Here is a 27,428-nt window from a genome sequence, read left to right on the forward strand (position 1 = left end):
CTAACAACCCGTTCAGTAAAGAAGTTCTTCCTGATATCCAACCTAAACCTCCCCTGGTGCAACTTTAGCCCATTCCCCCTCGTCCTGTCACCAGGCACGTGGGAGAACAGGCCAACCCCCACCTCGCTACAGCCTCCTTTCAGGTACCCGTAGAGTGCAATAAGGTCACCCCTGAGCCCCCTCTTCTCCAGGCTAAACAGTCCCAGCTCCCTCAGCTGCTCCTCATAAGACTTGTTCTCCAGACCCTTCATCAGCTTTGTAGCCCTTCTCTGGACTTGCTCAAGCACCTCCATGTCCTTCTTGTAGCGAGGAGCCCAAAACTGAACACAGTACTCGAGGTGCGGCCTCACCAGAGCCAAGTACAGGGGGACAATCACTTCCCTGGACCTGCTGGCCACGCTGTTTCTTATGCAAGCCAGGATGCTGCTGGCCTTCTTGGCCGCCTAAGCACACTGCTGGCTCATATTCAGCCAACTGTCAACCAACACTCCCAGGTCCTTCTCTGCCAGGCAGCTTTCTAACCACACATCTCCCAGCCTGTAGCTCTGCTTGGGGTTGTTGTGCCCCAGGTGCAGGACCCGGCACTTGGCCTTGTTGAACTTCATACCGTTGGCCTTGGCCCATCGGTCCAGCCTATCCAGATCCTCCTGCAGAGCCTTCCTACCCTCGAGCAGATCAACACACGCACCTAACTTGGTGTCGTCTGCAAACTTGCTGAGGGCGCACTCAATGCCCTCGTCCAGATCATCGATGAAGATGTTAAAGAGGACTGGTCCCGGTACCGAGCCCTAGGGGACTCCACTAGTGAACAGCCTCCAACTGGATTTGACTCCATTCACGACAACTCTCTGGGCCCGGCCATCCAGCCAGCAAAATCTACAATCCTTCTTTGCCAAACACTAGATAAAACTTTTGACTTCTTCCTCCGAAACTCTCTTGGCAGCCTCTTGGCAGTTTTAGGGGTAGGAATCAGCCTGTGCTTGCTGCCGATTTGGGGCGCGCTGGCACAGAGGCCACTGGTGGCCAGGCCCATGGGAGTCCTGCTTCCCACCCAGCTCCTGGCATGACAGGGCAGGGGGGGAATTTTGCATTCATTACCTGACAGGGACACCTGCAGGAAAAGGTCTCATGCTTAGACAGGTAATGCCTTAGACAGGTATTTTTAGTATGAATTACATACAAACTGGATGCCAGGATCTTGTCAAGTTTGGAAAAGGACATAGAAAAGTTAATTCTAACAAACAAACAAACAAAAACCCAACAACAAAAACAAACAAACAAAAATAAACACAACCAAAAAGTGTAAATCAGAAATACCAGAAGAACATTAAAAACGTTATGAGAACCACCACAACCCCATAACGTTTCCTGTTGTGTATTTCTAAAGACATGAAATATTTGACTGCGGTCCTGCACCATGTAGGTCTTATTCCAGCCTGTAGAGCAATGCATCATGTTTCTCTCTGCTGTGATTTCTGAGTATGCTGAAATTCATTCCCAGACATCTGGGTTTGATATGAAGAGAGAACAATCATTTTTCTCCCATTCCTGTATTTTATGAAACTTTTCTTTCATTTATAGAGTATGTGGTGCTTTTTGGCATCCTTATGGACTCCCCTACCTTCCCGTATGATTCAGAAAGCAGTAGGGAAGCAGAGAGGAAAACTTCCCTAGAGCATTCAGAGAAGCCACTCTTTTAACAAAACCGTACATTGTTCAGAAAGACCGAATGTGGCTTGTCCTCTAAAAAAACACCACTGGGTGTCACTAAATGCCAGGGATTGTCAATTCTGATCTCGGGACGTATATGAAAGTGCTAGCACTGTGAATAATCCATACATACAACCGATTTATAACAATGGCTTTTCACAATGACCAAAATTCGAGGTCATTTTAGTTTTTAGCAAGATTTGAGTTTGTTTTATGAAATATTTCTGGCTTCCTTATGGTACACACAAACATTCACCTTTCACTCTAATTTTAATGGAAAAATCTTATTTTACTTATGTGGTTGAAATAACCGTGGTCTCTAGAAGCCATTAAATCACACATTTGCATTTGAGAGGAGCAATCCTCAGGATTAATATAATGCTGACATTTCACATGTGGTTTTCCTGCCATGTTTGCTCTGTGAGGCTGCATTATGTGTAACTCTCCCTGTCATCTCACACAGACCAAGTAGAAGCTGCCCCGACTGTACTTGTATTAAGAATATTTTTGCACATACATATTGAGCCCATATACGAGTGCTAGGATTGAGGCTGGTAATTTGGCCTGAAGGTAAGCTTTGTGTAACCTCTACAATTTGTAGAACAAACACCATATGGACCATTTTTTTCTCAATGAGGTTTCTGTCTCAGGCTGAGTCATCTTTTCTTTTGGGGGGGGGGGGGGGGTGGAAGGTCACTGAGAGGAAGGTTTGGGGTACAGTGGCTGATCTGTTTCTGAGAAGTCTTCTGACAACCTCTTAAAGCAACTCTGATTCCTTCCCCAGTCTCTTCTTCTTTCCTGAGAAAAGAAGGATGCAATGGTGCACACCTGGAGGTTAAGACTGAGGGCTGTGCCACCAAGCTCTTCTGCACCATAGTAGGGAGGTAGCCACAGAGTACGTGGTTACCTCTGCCTTTAACATCTGCAAAGAGACTCAGGTGACAGAAGTATTTGCAGCACCTATTCATGCTGGGCTCTGACTGATGACCCTGATGCCTCTGGCAGTGTTGAGGACCTGCTTGAGAAACCCTCAAAGATATTTGTATTTCTGTAGTTGAATATTTCTCACCAAAAAGGGGTTGGAAATGTATGTTGGTTAAGGAAAAGACAAACTGAATACTGAATAACCTTTCATTCCACTGAAGGAATAGAAGCTCTGCAGAACAAAAAGTAGCACTCGTGCCTATTAGTAATGACTGTTTCATAATGCATGCAAGGAAACTGAGCTGAGACTACCTGCTCAAGTTTCGTTCTTGTCACATGATAGGAATATCATTTGAATTTTTCCTTTGCCATGTGTAATCTCCTTTTATTATTATTTTTTTTGTCCCCCATCATAAATTTATTTTACAATTTAACCTCTTTTCCCCTAAGGGAAACAAATCCCTCTAGCACCCCAAATTTTAGAATTAAAATTTTCACTGACAGGGAATAAGAGAAGAAAAAAGCCTCTAATTGCTCTGATTATATACCTTGCTTGGACTTCTCTTCCATACCAAGACAAACTGTCATTGATTCTGATCTACGGTGTATTCTTCTCATGCACAGAGCAGTAAAATTCTCTCTGACAGCTTTTTTCCACATAGAAAATGAAGATGATCTTATCTCATGTACTTCACAAGAATGTTTTAAGGTTTAATACATGCATGTTTGCAGAGCATACTGAAGATGAAAAGCAATGTATGATAAATATAATACTACTTTGATCATAAAGGACACATTAGCACTTTGTCTCTTCTCTCAAGCTAGAAAAATCCTGCATTCTGCTAGACATCCCCCAAAATATATGTATAAAACTAGTGTAAAAATAATTATAAGATAAAGAAGATAAAGAATTATAAATAAACAAATACAGAAATAATTTATTTTAAGATGAAAATTGGAATCTGTCTCACTTGGTTCTTTTGATCTCCTTGAGGCTCATTAAATTGTGGGTGGCAGACCCTGCCTGCTTCCATGTTTGAGAAAGAAGCTGGTGTGCTGTTTAAACGCAAGCAAAAGTTTCAAAGGTAATGAGGCTTGGGACCTATGGACCAGAAAGTATAAGTTGATTTGCATGCATTTTCCACCTCCCCTGCTGCTTATTTGCATTGTTCTTCATTTTCCAGCCAGCTCAAAAATTCTCAGCTGATTTGTTAATATTTGCAAAGTGCCCATAAGCATTACCAATACTCTTCAGTTAGGCAAGAAGGAAAAGTACTGCCCAGCTGAGCTTCCAGTCAAATGACTTGAGTTGTGACACTCACTTTTACCTGCTGCCTGCCCTGAGGAGGCATTATGGATTTTCCATAGAAACTATGACTACTGAATTCATGGAAATAGGTTCCGAGTTTAAAGCCTATAACTATTTTTTTTTTTTTAAAAAAGAGTGAAAAAAATTTCTTTGATTCCAATTGTAAAGGATGTATTCATCCTCTATTTTTTCTGAATACACCCTGTTCTATTATTATCTTGTATTTGTTGGCTTTATTGCTGTGGCTTCTTTTCCTTTATGTTCCTTTTCTGGTTATAGTTGAAGTATGCTACAAAACAAAGGTCTGTGTTAGGAGTGATGTGGAAGTGCCTCACCAACAGAGACGCTAACAGCAAAAAGGCTCTTGGTCTCCTGACTGACTGCCTTTGCCCATCTTACACTACATGGTGTGCTAGTTAGCTGGGTAGGCAAGGTGACACAAGAGCACAGAGAGAAGTGAGATTCTATGCACCTGGAACAGATAGATTCACATGACAGGAAAGGCTAGCAAAACTGAATCCTGTAATATGGAAAAGAAGTACTGTCCTAATGCATTACAAAAAAAACAAATGAAAGCACAGTACTGTAAGAGGGGAAGAAAAGAGTTTCAAACATCTTACATAAAATAAAACAGATAAATGAATTCCAAGCCTAGAAACAGCCTACACTGCAACCAAGTTTATTACCTATATGCTGTGCAATATGTTCTTTCCTTTGTGCTGATGTGTAATGGTTATCCCTTTTTTTTAACTGGTTGGTTTAGGCAAGGATAACCCAAACAAGTAAGCCTAGGTGAAACGAATGAATGTTTGCAAAGTGCTTGTAGGATGAGCTAGAGAAGCAGACATACATCTACCAGTGGCTACTGTGTGTTCACGACACCCTCAAGCACAGAGCAGAACTCACCGCTGCAATAAGCAACTGCACCTGGGTTGTGCCACTGCTGTCTGCATCACAGAATCACAGAATAGTCTAGGTTGGAAGAGACCTCCAAGATCACTGAGTCCAGCCTCTGACCTAACACTAATAAGTCCTCCCTAAACCCTATCCCTAAGCTCTACATCTAAACGTCTTTTAAAGACCTCCAGGGATGGTGACTCAACCACTTCCCTGGGCAGCCTATTCCAGGGACTAACAACCCTTTCAGTAAAGAAGTTCTTCCTAATATCCAACCTAAACCTCCCCTGGTGCAACTTTAGCCCATTCCCCCTCATCCTGTCAGCAGGCACGTGGGAGAATAGACCAACCCCCACCTCGCTACAGCCTCCTTTAAGGTACCTGTAGAGTGAGATAAGGATGGCTCTCCATTACACGGCAAGAGACTCTGAATTCTGCAACCAAAAATGTGGTGTTGCCAAGCAGATTTGTTATTTCAGCCTATTAAAAAGATCAAGAAATGTGGCAGTGGAGATGAAGTCAGTGCTTGTTTTCATTGTGTCTGACCTATCACACTCTGTTGAAAGTCTCTCAAGAAGTCATAAGGGCAAAGGGAGTTACAGCAAGATAGAAAAGAGTGTTCACCCTTAGATAGCAATACTAGTATGAAATATTTTTTGTGTGCAACATGCATCATCTCTTTGAACATAAGCCCCTGCTGAGGCTGAGTCCTGACTGGGACAAAAACATAGCACAAAGAAGCTGATATTGCTTAAATATGCACTAGATTACTTTCTCCCTCTTTCCTGCATGGTTTAAGGAGTGAAGAGCAAGCATACCATGTTCCCAGTAAGCAACGCTTCTATAATGCAACGTTTTCTTTAAAGCTAGAAAGAAGCTCCTGCACATATGTTGCTATCAACAATGGTTTTGAATACAGACTGGAAAAAAATAGAAAATAAATTTTTGAGTAGCACTCCAATAGGTTCATTGAATTTTTGTGAAACGACAACACTTCTTATTAAGCCAAATTACAAAGAAACTATGAAATCAAAGGCACAGCTATGAAACATATAATCAGCTGTTAAAATAGAAACAGTAAACCATGAGCAGAGAAGAACATTTTGCACTATAAAGGTGTCAACCAGCAGCAACATATAGGGAAGCAGAAAGGCACTCTCTTCTGTTTCCAAACAATAGAGGTGCACAAGGGTCAGAGATGTAAAAAGACAACTTCCCTTTTTATGTCAAAACTGCTATGTTTTGATGCAAAGATTAAAACTAATATAAGGATAATGGCTAGAAGAATTTAACAGGGAGATGCTATGACCGTGTCCTGACCTCCTCGACAGTACCTAAAGATGAGCACAAGGTTTGCTGAATGAAATTGTGGCATGTCAGCTCATTTTGTCTTCAGCGTTAGCCCCCTCAGTGATGAGCCAGGGCAATCAGAAGCCTGTTTGAACAGAGGAAAAGAAGAATATCAAAAGGCAGATTAGAATTGGTGTTAAAATGAATAGTCTGAAATCTCAAAGTGAGATTACTGAGGTAATGATAACCTAGTCATCTCACAAAGAGCTGTTATTTTAAGAAATGGAATTTCACCAAAAAAGAAAAGGAAAAAAAAAAAAAAGAAAATAAAAAGAGAAAAGAGACTAAAGAGATCAGCATGACTGAAAGTATGACTGTCAGATGAGAGATAAATCTTTAATATGAAACAGTTCTTCACCTACTGAAGTAACATTGGAAAATATGTTTATATTGCAGATTTCTGTCTTCATCCAAACAATACTATTCTAAAATAAACAGAATCACAAGTTTATGTATTCCCCAGAATCTGAGAAAAAGAAAACAAAGAAAATTTTTAATTAATATTGTTCCTTATGATAATTTTAGTTTTATACTGGCAAAATAAAAACTACAAGAAGTAGTAACCAAGCATATGGTGGGTTTACCATCTTTGCTATTTGGTTACTTATTTGTATTTATTTTTAATAAGATGCTCTATCTTCGCTGTTTTTGCAACAAAGACTAGGTGACTGTGGAGGCAGAGTGGGAGAACAAGAACAGAGAGTTGATGTTGCCTAATGGAACAACTCTGAGGCTCCTTGCACACTATGAAGCTGACCAGAATATAAGGACCCATATGGAACTGAAATTTATGGAACCAATCTGCATTATTCCTTCTCCACAGTGTTGGTACCATGTTGTTTCACAGGCAAAAGTACTGAGCCAACAAGATCATTTTCTTTTGTACAAGTCCCTGTAACTTAACCTTTCCTATAGACACTGTAAGTGCGCTTTTACTTGATTTCAACATGATTTTTTTTTTTTTCTTGATGGATGATTAATTTTGAAAGGACCTTTGTCCCCCAATTTTATGATTCAGTGGAAAATTGGGAGGCTACTTTTGAATATTCAGTGGCGAGCTAAACCACAGCGAATACCTTAATTGCAGGAGAGAGCTGGCCATTTACTATGCCTGCCAGTAGGCTCCATCACATGCCTGCTGCATGGGAAAATGTGTACATAGTGTTAGTTTGTTTTTGGTTTTGTTTCTTCTTTTTTTCATATAAGAAAATGATGAATTGTGTGATACTCTGTAAGGCACTGCTGGTTTTCAGGCTGCAGCTTGGCTGTGGGATCTTTAAAAGGGATTTTTGCTTGTTTGTTTGTTTGAAATGATGCATACAATTGTCAGGTGGCATTCAGTGAAAGCTTCCATGTACAGAAGTAAATCAGCCACAGGAGGCTGGTGCTGTGCTGTGGGCAGCCAGGTGGTGTGTTTCCTCCAGGACCACTCTCCCTGCTGGCTCTGCCACTGCCCGCCCTGCTCTGCCGAGACAGGCCAGGCTGTGTGGCCACTCCTGGTCCCAGGCCCCAACATGCAGATGCTTTGTGCCAAAGAAACACATATTTTCCAGCAGGAGTCTTTGTTTCTCCAAATATCAGTGGGTTGCAGAGCGTTCTTTCTCTAGTGGGAAGCTCAGCCTTTTTTTTCTGTTTTAACCAGTCTTTTTTACTGAAAACAACAACAACAAACCCACAAAACATCTTTGCTCCTTTTGAAGTTGCCCTTGGAGCTCAATGCCACCTCCCACTGCTGTATCATTCATACAGGAAACTGGCCTTCATGGGCAGACCATCTGATGAGCCTTTGCCTTTGATGTTAGAGCAGAAAGCACATCCCAGTGACCAGATGAGGTGCCTCAGACTGACACTTGTTTCTCTTTCTGTGTGTGAACTATTCCCCGTTTATATTCCTTATCAGCATCTATACCTCTCGTAGCTCACATATTATTCTGCTTCACAGCAGACACCTCTGCTGCAGCACTCCATTCCTGACAAGCGACACATCCACCTGAAGAGCCTGGCCTGTCAGATCATTACATGCCTACACCCTACAAATTCCAAGGCTGGATAAGAAATGAGCAGGATGCTCATTTATTCTAAAAGAGGAAATCTGTGTACACCTGAGCAACGTTTTGCATTGCAAACAGAACCCAGGACAGGCAGGGTGACTTCTGTGCACCTGTGAAAAAGCTGACTGTCTGCACCTGCCTTGCTCTGAAACAGAATGAAGGCAGCAAAAATTTCTGTGGAAATCCAGCAGCTCGCAGAGACTATCTTGCGTTTCATTAGGTAGGTGAGAAATACACGTGTAACTAAAGGAAAGGTAAGTGAAAGGACCATAGCAACAAAACCACAATCACTTCACTTGTTTAATTGCACAATTTTTGATCAGGTGCTGACAGAACTCAGGAATCCATTCTTCACCATGCTTACCAGCAGTCTCTGTTGAAAAACAGTGAACTACCTGGGGATGTGGATCTGTATGTTCTGGAGGCTTTTCTAATCAAGGCGTGCAGCACTGCATCATCTGGTTTGCTGCAGAGGGGCAGCAGGTGACAGAGTCATGAGACACATGGCATTACAGAGCTTGGAGTGATGTGATCTTGAGGAAGCACCTGTGTTCCTGCACTCAGTGACTGTCTCTCCTATACAAACAGATTTTGGAACTTGTGCTAGCGATGTTTCTGTTTTCATTATCTTGTTGCTTGTGGGTTATTTCTGTGAATCCAGCAACTTTGGTAACTTACTACGTTTGCAAGCCATGTGAGCACCCAGACCTTAGCAAGAATAGATGAAAAACAAAGGTGCTACAAAAAGTAAATGAGCCTACAGAGATAGCTGCTATTGGCAGTTGTGTTCAGTGTATAACATTATTGTACAAAATACATATTGTGAAAAACCCTGTCAAGACAGTACTCTGCCAGAATGATTTGAATGGATCAACTTTGTTTGTTCCTGCCAACTGATACAGTTAACACAAGCAAATGGACTGAAAACACAGCTTCGAAATGCAACCAGGATATCGACAACTGCTTGAATAAAGCAAGAGAGAGACTTCAATCATTAGACTTTCAGAAAGATGAAGCTAATTTGCATCACAGTTACTGAATATTAGTCTTGCCTTCTTCGTGTAGTATTAAATCAACAGCTTGCTCAGAAATAATAGCTGAGACAGGGAATGAGTAAGTCCCTTGTGTGCACCGGGTGCTGGTTACCTGAGTGATGCTGAGACTAATGCATATCTCATGGTACAGAACATTTTGCTTTCTTTTGCTGAAGACAAAAAAGTGTCTTCATCTTAATCCTTTGGGGTCATATATATATATATATATTTTTTCTCCTGACTTTCATCCAGTCAGAGAACTTTAGTTAAAAATCAGATTTATTAATTTGAATCAGATTAATCAGGTGAAGAACTTGCTGTCTATTTGCTCTGTATTCTGTAAATGCCATGTTCTTTGCAGTACAAACAATACTAGAAGGCCACTTTCCTCTCTGAAACTTGTAACTTTGACAAACGTTGCAGTGCCATCTAAATAAATAAATGATATTACACCTTACTCACAGACTGCTTTGGAAATCCAAAAATATATCTTTGGTTTGCTGTGGCTTATACGTTTCATGGGATACTTGGCAACAAAGAAATTTATAAAAAGGAACCACTAAAATATTAGTACAGTGACATACATTAGAAAAATATCACCAAGTATGTAGCAGGTAGGCATCAATCACTAATTCTTCATGCCTACCTAGGAAAAGAATTCAAGTTTTTATTAAAGTTCAATAAACCTGCAGACTAACCACATGCGAATTCTAATTAAATAATTATATAAGCAAATGAGTGCTCCAGAAGTGCTGATGCTGTCTTCTGCACTGCTTATGTCAGGAAGTGTGAGTGCTGAAGTTGCTGCACCCGACGCCTTGGAAAAAAAAGCAGCCCTTCCGAGCCCTTCCAGGGAGACATGGTCCTTCAACTCCGACCTGGTGGTAGCCCACCAGTGAGTTTTTCCAGGTAGACAGTGTTAGTGGTGGGGCTTGCTCCCACTGCCATGCCATGCTCTGCCTTTGGAGGTTTCACACTGCTGACTGCTCTGAGCCATGCTCTGTGGATGTGGCATGAGCAGAAATGGGAGGGCTGGCCACAGTTCAGAGACGTGTGAGCAGATCTTGGGTGCTTCTGAAGTTGGTAGAATTTCAGTGCCTGTTAAAGTGCTTTGTAGAACAGGTATGGAATTAATTCTGCAATTAAAATTCATTACTGAATCATTAAAAGGGGCCTCTGTAAGCAGACTATTTACGTTAAGTGCAAGCTGAGGTAGCCTTGACAGTAAGACATGCATAGGGATTTTATCAATAGTCCGAAGCTGAGGTCTGTGCAACCACTGCTCAGTTGATTTTAGTACATGAAGTGGATGCAGTCACAGCTTTGACTGCAAAGGAACAGATCGGTAAGGTGACAGAAAAGCTCTGTAGCAGTGTATACAACTGTATTGAACAATTCCTGGCTACTTCTGCTGAACGAATCTAGAAAATTTCTACATGCACGTCCCCTGAAAGATAAAAAAGTTGGAGAACTCCACAATATTTGCTTTATGAAAGTAGGATAATATCTGCCATCCTGGAGAAGGAAGAGAGGTCACTATGTGAGTCTGACAGTATGATGGTATAGTATTTGATCTCATCAGAAGGAGTTTGTCCTGTTTCAGATTCTAGGTCAGCAAGACTAAATGAAAACTGTGCTTTAGCACTGCCAATAATTTAGTGACACTCAGAGATGTCCCAAGCCTCTCCGTTCTTTGCTACCAGCCTTACTTTAACTCTCAAACAGTAATTATCTGTTTAGCACATTCTCTAGTTTAAGTAGTATTAGTTCTATCTCTAATTTATGTATACTTGGCATAATGTTTTTTTTCTATCTTTCCCTTGAATGGACTTCCCTGAGTGATCCCGTGGAGCAGAGATTACTCCTTAGTAGACCTCTCCTTCTCCACCATTGTCATGAATAAATTGAAGCAAATGACTGGGATACTCTGCTGATTATCAATGAAGGAAAGGATTTTTATTGGCAAATCTAATTTTGAAAGCTGTGTCTTCTAAGAGCAGAATATTCAACAGGATAGAGTTTTACATAAATAATGTGTTGAATTCATTATATATACTTTCAGAGAGCCATAGGGGATTTCCCACTTAGAATCACAATGCAAGTTATAAGATACTGAGAGCTGCAATATGCTAGCATTTCTGTCTGGAAGAGCCTATTTTCCAGTGCTCTTCAATGTGAGTTGGTGTGATTCTATGTGTATTATTATGTGTTAGTCCTCAACTGCAAAAAATAAAAGTAAAAATATCTTGTGATCTGGCAGTTATCCTAGAACTTGTTATGTTAGTTAATTCTGAAAATGGGTTGAAGTAGGAAATCTCATACCAAGGAGGTAGAATAGCTTGGATGTGACTCACAGTGCTGAAAAAAAAAGACTAACCTATTGTACCAAGCATACACATATATTTTCAAGGATACATTTTATAAAAAGATAGTTTTGATTTGTTTGTTTTTAACAAAAGTGTAGACAAGTCACTCCTAGGTCTGTTTAAAAAATGGCCTTTCATTGCAAATGTTATTCCTGTGCACCTGTGAATCAACATCTCCTTGTTTTCCTCCCCTTACAGTATTTACTTTTTACAAAAGTGGTCATAAGGTAGTGATTGCTTCTGCTCTCATTTACAATTTCTGCAACTCTCTTTGTGGCAGAGTCTAGTCTTTGGTGTGGGCTCCTCTGTGCTTCACCCATACTGGTAATTTCCAATTGGAAACTGAAGCAACATTTGCTGCATTGCTGCAGGAGCTTTTAGGTCTGTGTTGCTTTGTCAAATGCATCGACTGCAGTTCTACACTTCCTTTCCAAGCTGCTGATTTCCATGTTCTTGCTGCTGCTGTATTTTATATCATCAGGCAAGGACCATGAGATGTTTTCAATGGCATTCTCAATGTACTGGTAATTGCAAATGCCCTTTAAAAGAGGTAACTCACCAGGCAGTTGGCTATCTGCTAAGAGAAAAACAGCTAATAGCTCCAACCTTCCTGTTCAAAGGCCTGTTTTCTGTTTGAATCAGCATAGAGGGCAAATGTCTGCACAAAGTGCTCATGAACTGTGGTGGGTTTGTGCATCAGAACTTCTGTGAACAGTGATTTTTGCAGAACAGTGTCAGAGTATTCAAATCCTCATTATTTTACGATTTTGGAATATAAGCCCTCCCGGCAGAACAAATGGTGTGGACTATCTTCAGAATGGAAGAAGGGACATTATCTCTGGACAAAAATAACTCTTTTAGTTGTGCATAATGCCACATGCTAAACCATATCCATATACCTTAAACTAAACCATATTGCTTTAGGCATTATAACATAGTCTCACACACTATTTTTTTAACCCTAGGACTATAACTTGCTGGTGTCCTTTACCCACGTGTGGTCAGTTGCACAATGTATTCAAGTGACCTACAAGCCTTTTCAAGGTAATGACCTGCTTTGCATTAAAGAAAGATGAAAGTATAGCCTTCACAGAATTAGGGAAGGACAGCCCAATGGGGAGGAAACTGCAGCACAGCAGCACGATATGAACAAAGGAGTTTAAGCATATGCGTTACAGGGCAGCAAGAACTGCTAATGCTGACACAAGCTGGCTGGGGAGGACTTAGTACGTCTACTACTAAACCTGTCTTCTGTATTATTAATGTTATGGACGGTCTGTAGCAATATGTAGAGGTGACCAAGAGATTGCAAAATTAATAAGCAAATGTACAGAGAATACAGTTTATCACATTTGATGTATAGAATATTGTGACAGCCTTGAAAATGTTGCAATCCCCATAGAGTCTGTGTAAACTAGAAATACAAAATACAGTAGGACTGCAACCTCAGAAACGTCCTTAGAATGAGCAAAGGACCCTACTAGCCACAAGCACATTTTGCAACTCAACCCAGAGAAACATGCACAGGAAGAAGCTAAATTTCAGAAAGGGAAGGAGGAAGAGTGTGTTGTCATAGCTGCATTGGGTGAGTGACCTTCATACTCCTAAGGCAGAGGGCCATGGACAGAGGATGATGTTGCCATGTCCTCCATTTGGTATTGAGTTATGAAAAGTCTTTGGGACTGCATTTCCTGCTGAGCTAGAAGCAATCTGAGGACTGATACCATCAAGCACCAGGACATGGGGGAAATCTCATTAAATTGGTATCCTGTTTGCAAATGCTGACCAATGCAGAGACAGCTCATGAATATTGGAAGCCCTGTTTTGTCACAGTAACTTTAAACTTGTTTCTCAATACTAAGCACCAAAAGCTTGTCTATTGAGTACTGTAGTTCTCAGTAGAGGCACAAACATACATAAAGTTACACAACTGTTTAGGGAACCTACAATCCTGATCTGCTTGTAATCTAGCAAGACAGAGATTTAGGATTTAGACACCACATATCCACCCATCACAAGACCAGACAGGTTGCACACAGCTGATGCAAGGTCTGTAATTTCTTCTTTGACTGCATTACAGCACAGACATACCCAAGACAGCTTTAAACTAATGAGTTCAAGAAGTACTAGCAATATTAATAATCGTCCAAGTGCTTCTCTGATTTCATAGGTAGGTTTATATCCTTCACTGAGCTCTCTGCTACAAGATCCTGAATTATCTGTTATAAAACTGATTTAGATAAGACTGCACTCTGAGTTGTATTGTGGTGCAGACTTGTTCAGAAAACTGCTGCTTAAAGAGCCTTTTAAAACTGTGAAATCATTCTTCCTCACAGTCCAAATCTGCACCATGAGGAAGCATCAATTCATTAACCAGCTCTAAGAGCAACACTTCTGATATCCTAAATTGAGGCACACTTTGTATCTCTCTGTTATACCAGCTAATGGTTAATAATGACATTCGTACAGCTTTACTCTTGTTCAGAACAGCCATCCAGCAGCCTGTCCACATACCCCAGCGTGCAGCCAGCAGGGACTGGCAGGACAGGGTACACTTGCAGGAGCATGATAACCAGCAGCGAGCAGCAGCAGGGTTGCAGGGAGACAGAAGCAACTTTTCTAAAAACCTTTACGGAGCCACAGCGATGGTCACTGCCGTGAGAGTTCCCCGGATCTAGCTGTAAGGGAACATGCAGTGCCCACGAGTGGTCAGGTAACAGCTAAACAACTTCTGGCTGAGAGATCAGCTCCTGGGCTTATTGTGCCACTAAAAGCTTGCTGCACCACCATGCTTTCCCATCCCACCTTTTGCAACAGTGTTCCCAGCTCCTTTCAAAGCTTACTTTTCTCCTTGGGTCATCCCTATCACAGGCTTCATGTACCAAAGGCTGTATGCTTAAAGACTGAGCTGTATTTATTTTTAGCACGGGGTGGCCAGTGGATTTGCAGGAATCTAATGTGCCTGTATTTTACACAACCATGCTATGCAGGTCAGAGACCTGATCCAGACCAGACTAGGGCTAGATACAGCTGCCAAGGAAACACAGTTAGAGCTGTGAAGCAGGGAGTTAGGCAGTGTTACTCCTCAGGTTCCCCAAGTGCCATAGGAGGGGAAGGAAATCCCAGCCACAAAAGCAGGCCTAAGTGCATTGTTTTGCTATACAATTCATGCCAGCATCAAAAGCCTGTCTTTGCTCTGATTCATTTCACAGGATACTTCTAAATCAGCATAAAGAGAACTGCAAAATTAATAGAATTCTGTAGCAATTGTTACAGAGGCAAGTACATAATCTTGCCTTAAAAGAGCCAAGATTTCTGAAATGTCTCCATAGCCTGATTTGAGCCATTTATCTCTTTAAATCTCAACTTCAGGGAAGGCTGAGTGTGCTCCCAAAGCTGTATGTTAGGGTATCATGTCTATTGGTCTCCTAGCTTTCTGAAGCTGAATGGGAAATGCACAATGCGTGTCTTTGTGTCGAGGTATGGAGACCTGATTGCATTTTATTTTTTAACCACTCTGGTGCCAGCATGCTATATCTTGTATGGAACCTGCCAAGGTGAGAAAGGGCAGCAAGACCAGAGTAAATCAGGAAGAGCTGGTTGGCAAGTGCAGGCAGTGGTCATGGGGTTTCACAGCTCAGAGAAATTCAGGGCCTACACTGAGTCTGTTGTGTGAAGGGAGGTCAGTGACAGAAGCAGAGAGAAACTCTCAGTTCTGCCACACTTAGATTAGGACAACTTGGGCACTTCCTCCCTTCCTTGTTTTGTAAGATGATGGACAACACTGTGCTCCAAGCTGATGTGGCTGTTCTCACAGAGATTTAGAGCAGGACCTGGATCTCTGGCATGTGATTTTTTTGGATCTTCTAATGATTCCCCATTTAATGAAATCCCATAAAATACTTAACATGAGAAATGTAGCTCCTGAGGGAAAAGGTTTGAATATGATGCGTTGTCTTCCAGGAGGCTAGCTTTCTCCCTCCTCATGCTGGAGGCATCTTTTGCAAAAATCAAAGTTCAATTTGTTGTAGTATCAACAGACTGGGGACTCTTTTTACCATTCACTGCATATTGCATGGTCCAGGATGCCTCTGCCCTGGGCCCTGGGTGAGTTGTGAGTGCTGCTGCTTTACTTTGCTTTATCACTGCCTTTTAAAGATCCAGATCTCATGCCTCTTCTCACACTAAGGCTGAATACAAAGTACAGGGACTTTGTATTAAAAGAATAAAATAAAAGCCAGGTCTTCTGTCCAGGACTATGGGGCCAAAATGTTTATTCCTGAAGGGGGACTTTTGGCTACCCACTGTGACCATACTGGGGATAACCACTCAGGATAACTCCACAACCAAGAATCAATCCAATTAAAAACAAAATAAATATGGACAAATGACACTTTTCAAGCAAATTAACTGCTGCAGACTGGCAAACTGGCCTGGCAAACTGGCTTGGGTGATTTTACTGGCCCTGGCTAGCAACTAGAACTGTCCTTCCATATCTTAAAAGTGTATTTTTTCAATTGTTGGTCCTAAGTGCACTGTTGCAACACTTCAATGTTATTTTTCTGAAATAGTTATTCTCCAGCCCCACAGCCAGTGAGATATATTGGACATTTATTTCTAATTCTGGAAGCTGGTGAGTGATCTTTGCTTGAAGTTACATTAACTGCTCTCCAAATACTGCTCAGGGTATGAATCTAGCAATTATATCCTAGAACCACAATTTATCTCAAATAATCTATTTCTATTGAATATGACTGCTCTTATTCAAGTATCTCCTGCATGAAAAGGAAGCATCCCTCCAGCCCTGATACGGGATGTAACAGTTTCATCTAGATGAAAATGTAAGTGCAAAATGCTAGCCAGAGTGAAGCTCTAACTCATGCAAGCTTAAATGAAGAGGTATCCTGCAGGGTGCCAGGCTGTCTTTTCCCTCAGTTCACAAGGTCTCGGCTCTCATTGATTTCAGGAGAAGCAAGAAAACTACACTGTGTATAAGAACATCGATTGGTCTTATGATTTTTTATTTTTATTTTTATTTTTTCTTATTATGCTTAAGAGCTGCTGACATGTGCAAAAAACATTTTACAACGTGTGATCAGGAAGTAAATTGTCCCTGCCCTCCAGCATGCTCCAGTAATTACCTTCAATAGCAAACCTGTAAGTTAATCACAGTATTTGCAAACTCAGTCTCATTGTTCATATGCTGAATCTTTTCCTGCGGAGTGTTATCCATTGAAATTGAGAATTTACAGGAAGTTCATTTGAGGCAGGCATTTCTTACTGGTAAGAATACTCTAATTATTATTTTCTAATTAAATTAGGCTTTTTAAAAAGGTTAACCATGACATTTTAATAGCTTCAGCTCATATTGATATTCTGAGGGCACTCTTCAGCTCAGCCACTTGTGATTGAAAAGGATGTTTTTCCAATTAAGCAATCTCTTTTTAAGAGCTTCTCCTAAATGACATCTATTTTACTGAGGGATGTGGACTAGAATATAATTTGTTTCCCTAGATACACAGTCTCGTAGTTCAGAAGGTAGCTGTTTCAAATACATATATATACTTTTTTACAAAATTTAAACCTCAGTCCCACAATGAGTGTACAATGTCAAACACTCATTTTTTTTTTTTTTTTTTTTTTTTTTTTTAAAAAAAAGGATAGTTAACAGCTAGTTGTAGTCACTCCATACAATACTGTTTCTAATGCACTAGGGTACATCCTAAAGAAATTCACTTAAAATCTGTGGACATACTGGATTCATTAGCAGTGTATCTGATGCTTCAAAATACTCCATGCATCAAGAGCCATGCTGCTGGATTAAAGTAAGGCTTTCCTTTCATCTCTCCTTATTCTACAAATTATACTTGGAGATCCCTACATGGATTTGGACTTCATTTTGTTAAGTATTATAGTCAGAAGAAAAAAGGCAGTAACTATCCCAGGTGGCCTACAAATATAGAAGTCAAAATCGTGCATGAATACAGCCAGATAAGGTAGTAAAAATAAGTAATGAAAAAACATTAGTCAGACCAGTAGCCAGTGACCTCAACACAACAAAAGCCAAATCACTATCACTCTCTGACTGTTTCTCAGCAAAGGTGGACTTGAAAAAGGAATTTGAATGGGAATTCTTTGATACTTTTGCAAATGTGTACAGGGAATTCCTATCAAGGACAAGAGGCATAAAAAGAGAAGGAAGAAAACATTAAATGAGAGTGGGAGGAAGCTGACAGTGTGAGCTATGTGGTGACAGGAGTTAACTTCTCAGTAGCACTGAATGGCAATAGGGCTGTGATAGTCCACAAGGAGCCATGAAGATGAAGGCAAATCTTTGGTGAAACAGTGAAGAAGTATTGGAGAAAAGCAAAGCAAACAGTGATATTAACAAGTGTCAGACCAACATTAAACAGGTGGTCTTATGGCTGTATTTCACTCTTCACTTGGTAGTAATTACCAATTAGTAATTGCTGGCAATTATCAGGTCAAAAATAAATTTAATAACATTAATTCAAAAAAAAAAAAGAAAAGTCAAAATCAGAAAGAAGCATTTGATTTCATTGATTTTTTTCCATCTGAAGCTTTTTTTTTGTTAGCTTCATTGTGTGAGAGACCTTGAAGATTTTTGTCTTCATTCCAGTTCACAGCAAAAATGAATGTCAACAGATGAGATTTCCTGCACAACAGAAATACCATCCAGGTGTTATCAGAAAAATACTGAGCCTACATTCAGATAAGAAAAACTCTAAGAACTGTGTCTCATAACAGGACAAAGGACTTCCCTATCTTAAAAGGTCCTGCAGAGCAGACCTGTAAAGCACTACCAGATAGCAGAGGGACCTTGGACTGTGGCTGCCCTGGTTGTATCCCGTGCATTTTTCTGTGTATACCTGTCACTTGGGAAGTTTTCATGAACACTGGGTTTGACAGGAAAAGACAAATGACTCAAATCACTTACATTAAGTACACTACCTTGACTATAAACCACCAAATACCTTGTTTTTCTAACCAAGGTTAAAGAAAACTGATATTGTATTTACATGATTTTGTCTTACTTCTAACATGTTTTAAGCAACAAATTGTTCCAAGGAAGAAGTAACTCTTTGACAGGACAAAGGCAAAAGAAATGCTATCCAAAAGTCTCCAATAACCTAAAAGGCATAGAATGGTCAGAATCATGAAATACTCGTTAGCTGACTTTGGAATCAGCAGTGCCTAGAGCTGATTATTTCTTGCTCTGTCAGAAAGTCTAGCAGTAGTGAACTGAATTATTGTAGATGGTTTCAAGGGATAAGGAAAGATAAATGAGGCAAACAAAAAAGGCCTGCAGAAAATTAAATGAAACACAGCCTCTATATTCTAATAAAAGATCACTGCTAAACAGCAAAGGAAATAATGAACTTGTTAGAACAAACACAGGGGCAATAAATGTTATTGCATCCAAATAAAGTTTACATAATTTTCTTCTATGGAATAAAAAGAGGTGGTTACACCATACATGCAAACTATGTCCTGTTTCAACTTTGAAGGGTATTTAATCTTTTGTTCTGCTAGTCAGACAAGTTTTAAGCAATGGCACATGCGAAGACATACAATGATCTCTGTTTTCTCAATATGATCTCTCAATTATGTAGCTGTTTATTACTTTTCGCAATGAGGTATGTAGATTTTTTTTCCTAGTTTATACTAACAACAAGTCTCTAAGTACATATTCCTGTACAGCATGGAATAGATATTGTTGAAAATACTGGTAATAAATGGTAGAATTTGTGAATCCAAGACAAGATATGCATTAAAAAAATACTAGGAATAAAAGACCTATCAGCTCAAAATATATTGCTAGAATGATAAAGAACATATAAGCCAGAGAGTATAAAGCACATGATCTAACCATCTGCTGTAAAATCAATATAAAGAGTTGGAGGTCAATATACCTAGTGCAACTAAGCCTTCTGCAACCAGGCAGTATGAGATGAGCAGGGAAAGCTTGGTCACACCCCAATATATTTAAGTGCTAGTTTTGTTCACTTGTTAGCAGGCCTGATGCATGCAATACATGATAAGCTCCTCTCAGCGCTCAATATTTAATCTGGGGGGCAGCCAGGTACCCCAGACTTTATAATGTATTCATTAACTTCCTTACCAGTGGTTCAGCTTTTACTGGAAATAAGCACATGCATACATGTTTGACACACATTACTGGAAATAAGCATATTTACAAATTTATCACTCTTCTCACTCAGCCCTACACGATACAGGAGGGATGAATAAATGCCTCTCCTTTTTCATCATTACCAGTTACCTGTAAAGAACAGAATGGTTGCCTCAAGCATGCATTTTATCTATCTATCTATCTACCTACCTACCTACCTACCTATCTATCTATCTATCTATGCTGTTTCATTGCCTTCAAGCAGCAAGAAACATGGGGATCTGATCCAGGACACTGGACAAAGGTGACCCAGAGAGGTCTCCTACCACCTCAGCTGTTTTGTGAGCCTGTGGCTTTCTCTAGCAGGGAGGAACTACAGCATTGTGTTGTGGTTCCAGGTAGAAGGATATAGGAAAGAAAAAATGCCATGTGTCACTTTGGACATGCAACCTCTGATGCATTTCAGGTGTAATGGTACAGAAGTGACCCAGACCAATGAGCTGCATAGCACTCATTTGTACATACTCTACATCTCTTGCAAGCTAGGTAAAAATGAAGTAGATAGAGAATGGTTAAGCTCATGTAATGAACACATGATGGGAAATTTATCCAGAGTCAGAAAAAAAATTGTAAACGGGAAATGTGGGTGAAGGGAAGGAGAAGAAAAACACAGAGATAAAGTATTTTCTCCTTGGAGTTTCAGCACCCACAAGAGTTGCTTTTCAGTTTCTTTCAATGGCTGAGCCTTTACAGTGTTGTAATTTTAAAGGTGATTTTTTTTTTTTTTTTCTTATGCTAAGCCAAAAGAAAAGTAAAAATAATTGTCCAGATCTGCCATGGGCATCTTATGTCTCCTACCAGGCATAAAGTGTGTCTCCTGCATTCAACACTTGACAATAGTGCTCTTTCTTTCCGTGAGTAATTGAGGGAAGGAGTAATTAGGATCTCTTGGTGAAACTGTGATGATGATAAATGATGATCACTAACTGTGATGGGGTTTTCCATGAACAGATCTATTAAAACTAATATGACTTCCCTCTAGTTGCAGCAAAGGAAATCCATCTCCTTCATCAGAAAGTTATCTGCTAATTTTCTATACCAGTAACCTAACAAGAATCTCCTGTTCTTCCTCTTGGTGTAAGTGTGAGAGAGTTATTCTGACCCTTAACATTACTCAGTTGATTAACTGGAAAATGAAAGAAGGAGATGGACTCTTAAGTGTCTAATTAGCTTATCCTCCTCAGCAATTTTGAACAATTCTATTTACAGCACATTTAGCATATACCACTGTTGTTCAACAATATTTGTCTGAAAGTTGAGCAAATCTATATTTTATTCACTTTGTTTATTGAGGTGTTTTTTCTTAACAAGTGCTAGCAAGATATTTTAGTATGCATGATACCCACTGTGGTGTTGAAGTTTAAAGCAATCTGTCAGATAAAGTGTTTATTTTACTTTTTGTGGGTAGATTCTCCTGTATGAAGTAGGTGAAGGAGCTGGAGGTGTCGGGAAGAGCTGTGAACATGCTACATAGAAATAAAGGTGTCTGTTTCTTTTCTTTTCTAAATAAACAGTAACTGAAGACAATAGGCACAAACATCTAAATAAAAGACAGATTTTGATGAGTTAAATTCCATTTCAGATCACATTTCTCTAAATGTAGGAATCATGTGAGCTGAAGAAAAAATATTTGAGATTTGATTTTTAGAAATCTGAGCATTTCCATCTCCAGAAGGAGAGGGAATAGGGTTTAGCAATACTCAGGTCACCTGTAGAACTGAGCAGTTATTTTAATCAGCATCTGAGGGCCTAAAAAGCTGGTGTTTCTATGCAGAATGATCTTAAGACAGCATATTGTTGAAACTGACTGATGCTCCATTACTTTGGTTTGGGGGGGTTCAGGGGAAAAGTCAATGCTGGCAGGGCTTGTTCCAGTTATTGCTTTCTGCCAGGGCTGGTGGCAGGCTGGGTCTGTAGCTTACTGCTGTAGTTACAACCTGATTAAATTTTAATAAATCATAGCAGGATTGCTTTGAAGAATCACAGGCTCTGGTTGCTCCTGGCAGGGAGCCTGGGCTCCCGAATGGGTCATGTCTGGGTTCTTTTGCCCATCTCCATTGATGGCAGATATCTGCAACCCTTCTCATGGTGCAGGGCAAATGTCCTCAAATTCTCTTGCTCTGTTATGGGTTTAGCTCTCCACAGCTAATGCATCAGAATGGCCAGACCATCTCCATGTTGAGAAAGCCTTTGTAAAGGGGCTGCAAAGCAGCTGGCATATTGCACGAATGGAAACCATGGGTTAGCTAGTGGGACCTTATTGGTATGAAAAGAGGGTGTCAGACTGCTGGGTTGGCTTGGGCCTGTGGGAGGGGCTGGGCGCAAAACCTTGGTACTGGTGTTGGGATTTCCTTGAAGGCAGTTTAGGCACACCCCATCTTCCTAGAGACCTGCACTGAATTCTTGAGGACAAACATCCTCAAAGATCATTTCTTTGTTGCTGTTTTAAAGTGTTGCAGAAAAGCATTTATCTTATCCCAACAATTTAGCAAGGTCGTAAGTACTCAGGAGATCTCCAAAAATGAAAGGAATGACATCATGCTTATTAGATTTGCTAATGCCACAAATCTGCAAGGGACTGAGAGTATGTTGGAGGACAGGACTGGAATATAAAGCAATATTGACAAATTGGAGGTATGGTCTGAAATAAATAGGATGCTATTCACTGGCAACAGATGTAATGAACTATATTTAGGCAGGAGTAATCAGCTGCACAAATAAAAAGAGAACAATTATTTAAGTAGCAGATCTTTATTTGTAGGTTGTATGGCTTATAAACAAAGACCAAGTCAACAACATCATCCCTTGCCTTTTCCCCTTTGCCAAACAAACCCAAGAACAGATACCTCATAGTGCTACATAATGTGAACTTCAGCCTGTGGAAACATGAAGCTATCTTCCCTCTTTCCTTGGGACCCCCAAGGCTTCAGCTGGGCTGTTGTACCCCATTAAGTATTGCCTCAGTCCAACAAAACTTTTCAATTGGGAGTAGAGGGAGTGCAAAGGGATTCAAATGTTGGCAGGTCTAGAAAACATTAATTATGAGGAAACAAATTGTTTTTAATTTTCATGTATGTCTAAAGTTGCTATGTGGACTGTCTTCAAAAGATTTGTGAGAAGTAATTGACAAAAAACAAGCTGTGGTGTGTGGCTTCATTTGACTAGATCCTGCACTTGCAATTGGCTTTGTCTAAAGGCACAGTAACCCTGCAAGGGAAAGTTTTTAACCACAAAGTTAGAGATTAGAAGCTGTTTGGTATGGTTTGGAGCAGGCTGTCTGGGGCTGATGTGTAGTTTTGATCCGGTAGCAACTTTAAGAACAAGTTAGATGAACATCTGCAAGGAGTTAGGCAGATGGAGATGTAGCTCATCTTTGTTCAGTTGGAGGAGTGATTTGAATGGTTTCCTGAAATTTCTTACAGCCCCCAGCATGAGCCATGAATCTGGGAGATGAAGGAAGGAAGAGAACAACACTGAGACAGCAAGAGCAGCTGAGATGCTCATTCTTAATGTTGCTTTGAGTTACATTGACTATAGATGAATTTTCTTCCCACTTTTCTTTCACAGTTTCTTCTGCATCTTTCCACTGTCCATAAGTCTTCTTTCCCTAACATTTTTATCATTTCCACCTTTGCCTTCTTTCTTTTCTTTTTCTCTCCTCCCTCAATGTGCAGGAGCAAATGAGGTTGTCCCTCAGTTGAGAATAAATTCAAAATGGTGACTTCAGGGCTGCTCTAGCAGGTATTGCATTGACCCTCACCTTGACCCTCCTCTAACTACTGACTCTTCAGGGATGCTTCACTAGACTGTTCAGTCTGTTCTCATCTTGGTGTTTGAGGAGACAAGCAAGTATTTCAGCTGTACAGGCAAATCAATCAGAGATTGATCGTAGATAAACCATTTTGACCTGATGCAGAATTTATCTGAATATTCAATTACAAAATACTGTCATTGTTAATAAAGCATATATAGTTCAGGAAGATACAATCTGAAGAACAACAGTGTGCAGCTGCACACATGCAGCTCTTATTTTGCCAGAGATTGAATTCTGCACTGAAAAAATTGGAGTTGAGTTGCACACAAAATTGTTAGTGCAGGTAAAAATAACCCCATGAGACAAACACAAGATTAGTACCTGGTGCAGAATCATGGCATTTCTTCAAAAGAGGCACCTTCCCCTTTACCTTCACATAAACAGAAAGCACATCATTTTGTTAAGCCAGGGATCTTGAATCAGTTTGGAGCTTTAACACTTAATTGATATATGGCCCTGGGCAAATTGCTTCTTCACTTTGACCTTTCCAGACTTCTGTTTCCCTTATTTATACTGCAAATTCTTTGATTTGGACAAAGCCCCATACTATATGCTCGTATGCTATTTCAATGAACTCTCTCTCACCAGTGTCAGCCCTGCTATATATATAAAACTCCAATTCTATTGATGGAAAGAAAATTTGAAGTTTGATACCTTTTGTCAGCTCACTAATTATGTGGTAAAAAATCCTGTGTTTCAAGGGCATTTATGCTTGCACAGAACATTTCTTATGGAACATTTCTCTAGTTTCTATGTTTCTATTTTGGTCTATTTATTAGGGTCTTAATTTCAGTGAGCTCACTAAAAGATTAAATCATTCTTTTAGGCATATAATGTATATAGAAATTAAAATATATATTAAAGGTACTTGTGCTCAATATTATCTGTGTATGTATTTTTGTGAAGAAAAAAAAGAATTTGACATGGCCTTAATGATGATGATTCAAGTATGTTTTTGTTAGCAATACTACTGCAAGCTGTATTAGCAGAAAATGCCACCTACAGCACTGGGGATTGTAGCCAGAAACAATATACTCCATCTTCATTTTATCTTTCAGCACTGAGTCCTTTTTAAATTATTCAGCTGTGCAAACTGTAGGCAAGAAAAGCAAAACCAACACCCGCCCTCTTGAGAAATAAACCTCAGACCCTCTAGGTAGGGATCTAGCTGACATTTACCCAGATGGTGCACAGTAGCTCAACATATTTCTTGTATTCATCTGCATATGAAAAACAGAGCAAGAGGATTCCATCACCAGAAGATTTATTTAATATACAAAATAATTTTAATATACATTAATTTATTCTAAAGTGTGTAATATTAATACATATAAACACATAGGTGTCCTAAATATATACTCCCTTGATTGCAAAGAACAGATAGACTTTTAAGGCAGCAGCCACCATGCAAAAACAGAAAAGGGATGCATTATTTAAACACACTAGTTGTGAGTGTAAGTTGTACAGTGAGCTAATTAGATTTCAGTGTTGAGCAATACTTGGGAGCTCATTTTCATACACTTCCCTCCCCACTAATTACTGGTAAAGAAAAAAAAAAAAAAAAAAAAAAAAAAAAGAAGCAGGCTAATTGCATATTAGTCTAAAAATTAGTCTAAAAACTAAAAATTAGTCTAAAAATTGTAGATTCACTTCGTACAGTGCACACAATAAGAAACAAATATGTGAAGGGCTGGTAGACCTAGCTTGTCACTCAGGGCAATTTTCCCTGCAACATGCAATTTTCCTGTGTATAGTTTTCTTGGACACATATTTAACTGAGGATAAATTAAAGACTTTTTTTTACTCTGCTAACATGCAGGAATTTCTAGACAGTACATCTATGGTTGGAGTTCTGCACTAGACTTACTGTGTAGTGTCCTTTGTTACTGTCTTTGTATATGCTGCTTTATAATGTCTCTGGCATGTTTTAGTCTGCTGTATTTCTTACGGCCTCTGAATAGGTAGAGTGAAAATATGTCTTGGAAGGAGTCTGTAAAAATCAGTAAGAAAGCAAACAAAAATGGTGTGAAAGAGGTTTATACAATAAACAAATAATGAGCAAGCTATGACAAGCTTCTTGCGTGCACACTTAGGCATGTGGATCCTACTAAATTCATACGTCTCCTCTGTGCTCTGTTTTTAAGATCTTTGACAATGAGATTTTTTTTTTTTTTTTTTTTTTTTTTTTTCTGGTGAATTGTGATTTGCAGGTGTTTGCTGAAATGAGCCCTGGCAGTGACCTACATAATAAAGAGCTCTTTTCACTGATAGCTGACTCAGGTTATCATAAGCACTGTGTCTCAACTGATGCATAGCCTTTGATGAAGATAGAGCAGTCTAGTCTGCAATGTTATTAGTGCTACTGGTAACATAGGTGATAATGCTACATCTCTTGACATTTACAAGTGAAACAAAGTATTATGTCCTTCATTTGTGACTGTGAGGACAATCTGACTTAAAATGGGATATGGAGCGGAGCCAAAAATGGTTTAGATGTCAGTGCAGAGGAATTATAGTTGATCTTGTATAGAAAGCTGGAAAAAAAAAGTAAATGTTGATCCACCTTGACTTAAAAATGCAATCTTAGCAACTAATAGACCTGCTTATGCAGGTGTCTATAGAGGTACTTGGTGTGGTTAGTAAACAAGTGCTTAAAGCTTTGAGATGTGGGAAATGCTTGTATACTGACCCAAACTTAAGACCTTTAAAATAATAAAATAGAAATCATAGAATCACAGAATCATTAGTGTTAGAAAAGACCTTCAGGGTCATCTTGTCCAACCGTGACCCTACTACCAACATCACCCACTAAACCACATCCCTAAGCACCACATCCAACCTTTCCTTAAACACCCCCAGGGACGGTGCCTCCACCACCTCCCTGGGCAATCTGTCCCAGTGCCTGTCTGCTCTTTCTGAGAAGAAATGTCTCCTCATTTCCAACCTGAACCTCCCCTGGTGCAACGTGTGGCCATTTCCTCTAGGCCTGTCACTGGTTATCTGTGAGAAGAGGCCAACCCCCAGCTCCCCACACCTTCCTTTCAGGTAGTTGTAGAGAGCAATAAGGTCCCCCCTGAGCCTCCTCTTCTCCAGACTAAACAACCCTAGTTCCCTCAGCTGCTCCTCACAGGATTCGTGTTCCAGGTCCTTTACCAGCTTTGTAGCCCTTCTCTGGACATGCTCCAGGGCCTCAATGTCCTTCTTGCACTGAGGGGCCCCAAACTGAACACTCGAGTACCTCAAAGTACTTGAGGTGCGACCTCACCAGAACCAAGTACAGGGGGACCATCACTTCCTTAACTCCGCTGGCCACACTGTTTTTTATACAAGCCAGGATGTCATTGGCCTTCTTGGCCACCTGGGCACACTGCCGGCTCATATTCAGGTGAGCATCGACCAACACCACCAGATCCTTTTCCTCTGCACAGCTTTCCATCATCTCTGCCCCAAGCCTGTAGTGGTACATGGGGTTGTGGTGGCCAAAGTGCAGGACCCAGCACTTCACCATGTTGAACCTCATTTCATTGGCCTCTGTCCATTGACCCAACCTATCCAGGTCCCTCTGCACGGCCTTCCTACCCTCCTGCAGACTGACACTTCCCCCCAGGTTGGTGTTGTCTGCAGACTCCCTGAGGGTGCACTCAATTCCCTCACCCAAATCTTCAATAAATATGTTAAAGAGGATGGGACCCAACACCGACCCCTGGGGAACACCACTGGTGACCAGTCGCCATCTGGATTTCACTCCATTCACCACCACT

The 27,428-nt window shown here is 40.3% G+C and overlaps 1 long non-coding RNA gene across 1 annotated transcript; it reads left to right on the top strand.

Moving 5' to 3' along the window:
* Nucleotides 1-359: 359 nt before the first annotated feature.
* Nucleotides 360-27,428, top strand: LOC118155707. Its single transcript, XR_004745977.1, has 3 exons — nucleotides 360-401; nucleotides 6,587-6,592; nucleotides 27,002-27,428. It is a non-coding gene; the product is annotated as an uncharacterized LOC118155707 (long non-coding RNA).

This window comes from Oxyura jamaicensis, chromosome Z, assembly GCF_011077185.1.
Source record: "Oxyura jamaicensis isolate SHBP4307 breed ruddy duck chromosome Z, BPBGC_Ojam_1.0, whole genome shotgun sequence".
NCBI lineage: Eukaryota > Metazoa > Chordata > Aves > Anseriformes > Anatidae > Oxyura > Oxyura jamaicensis.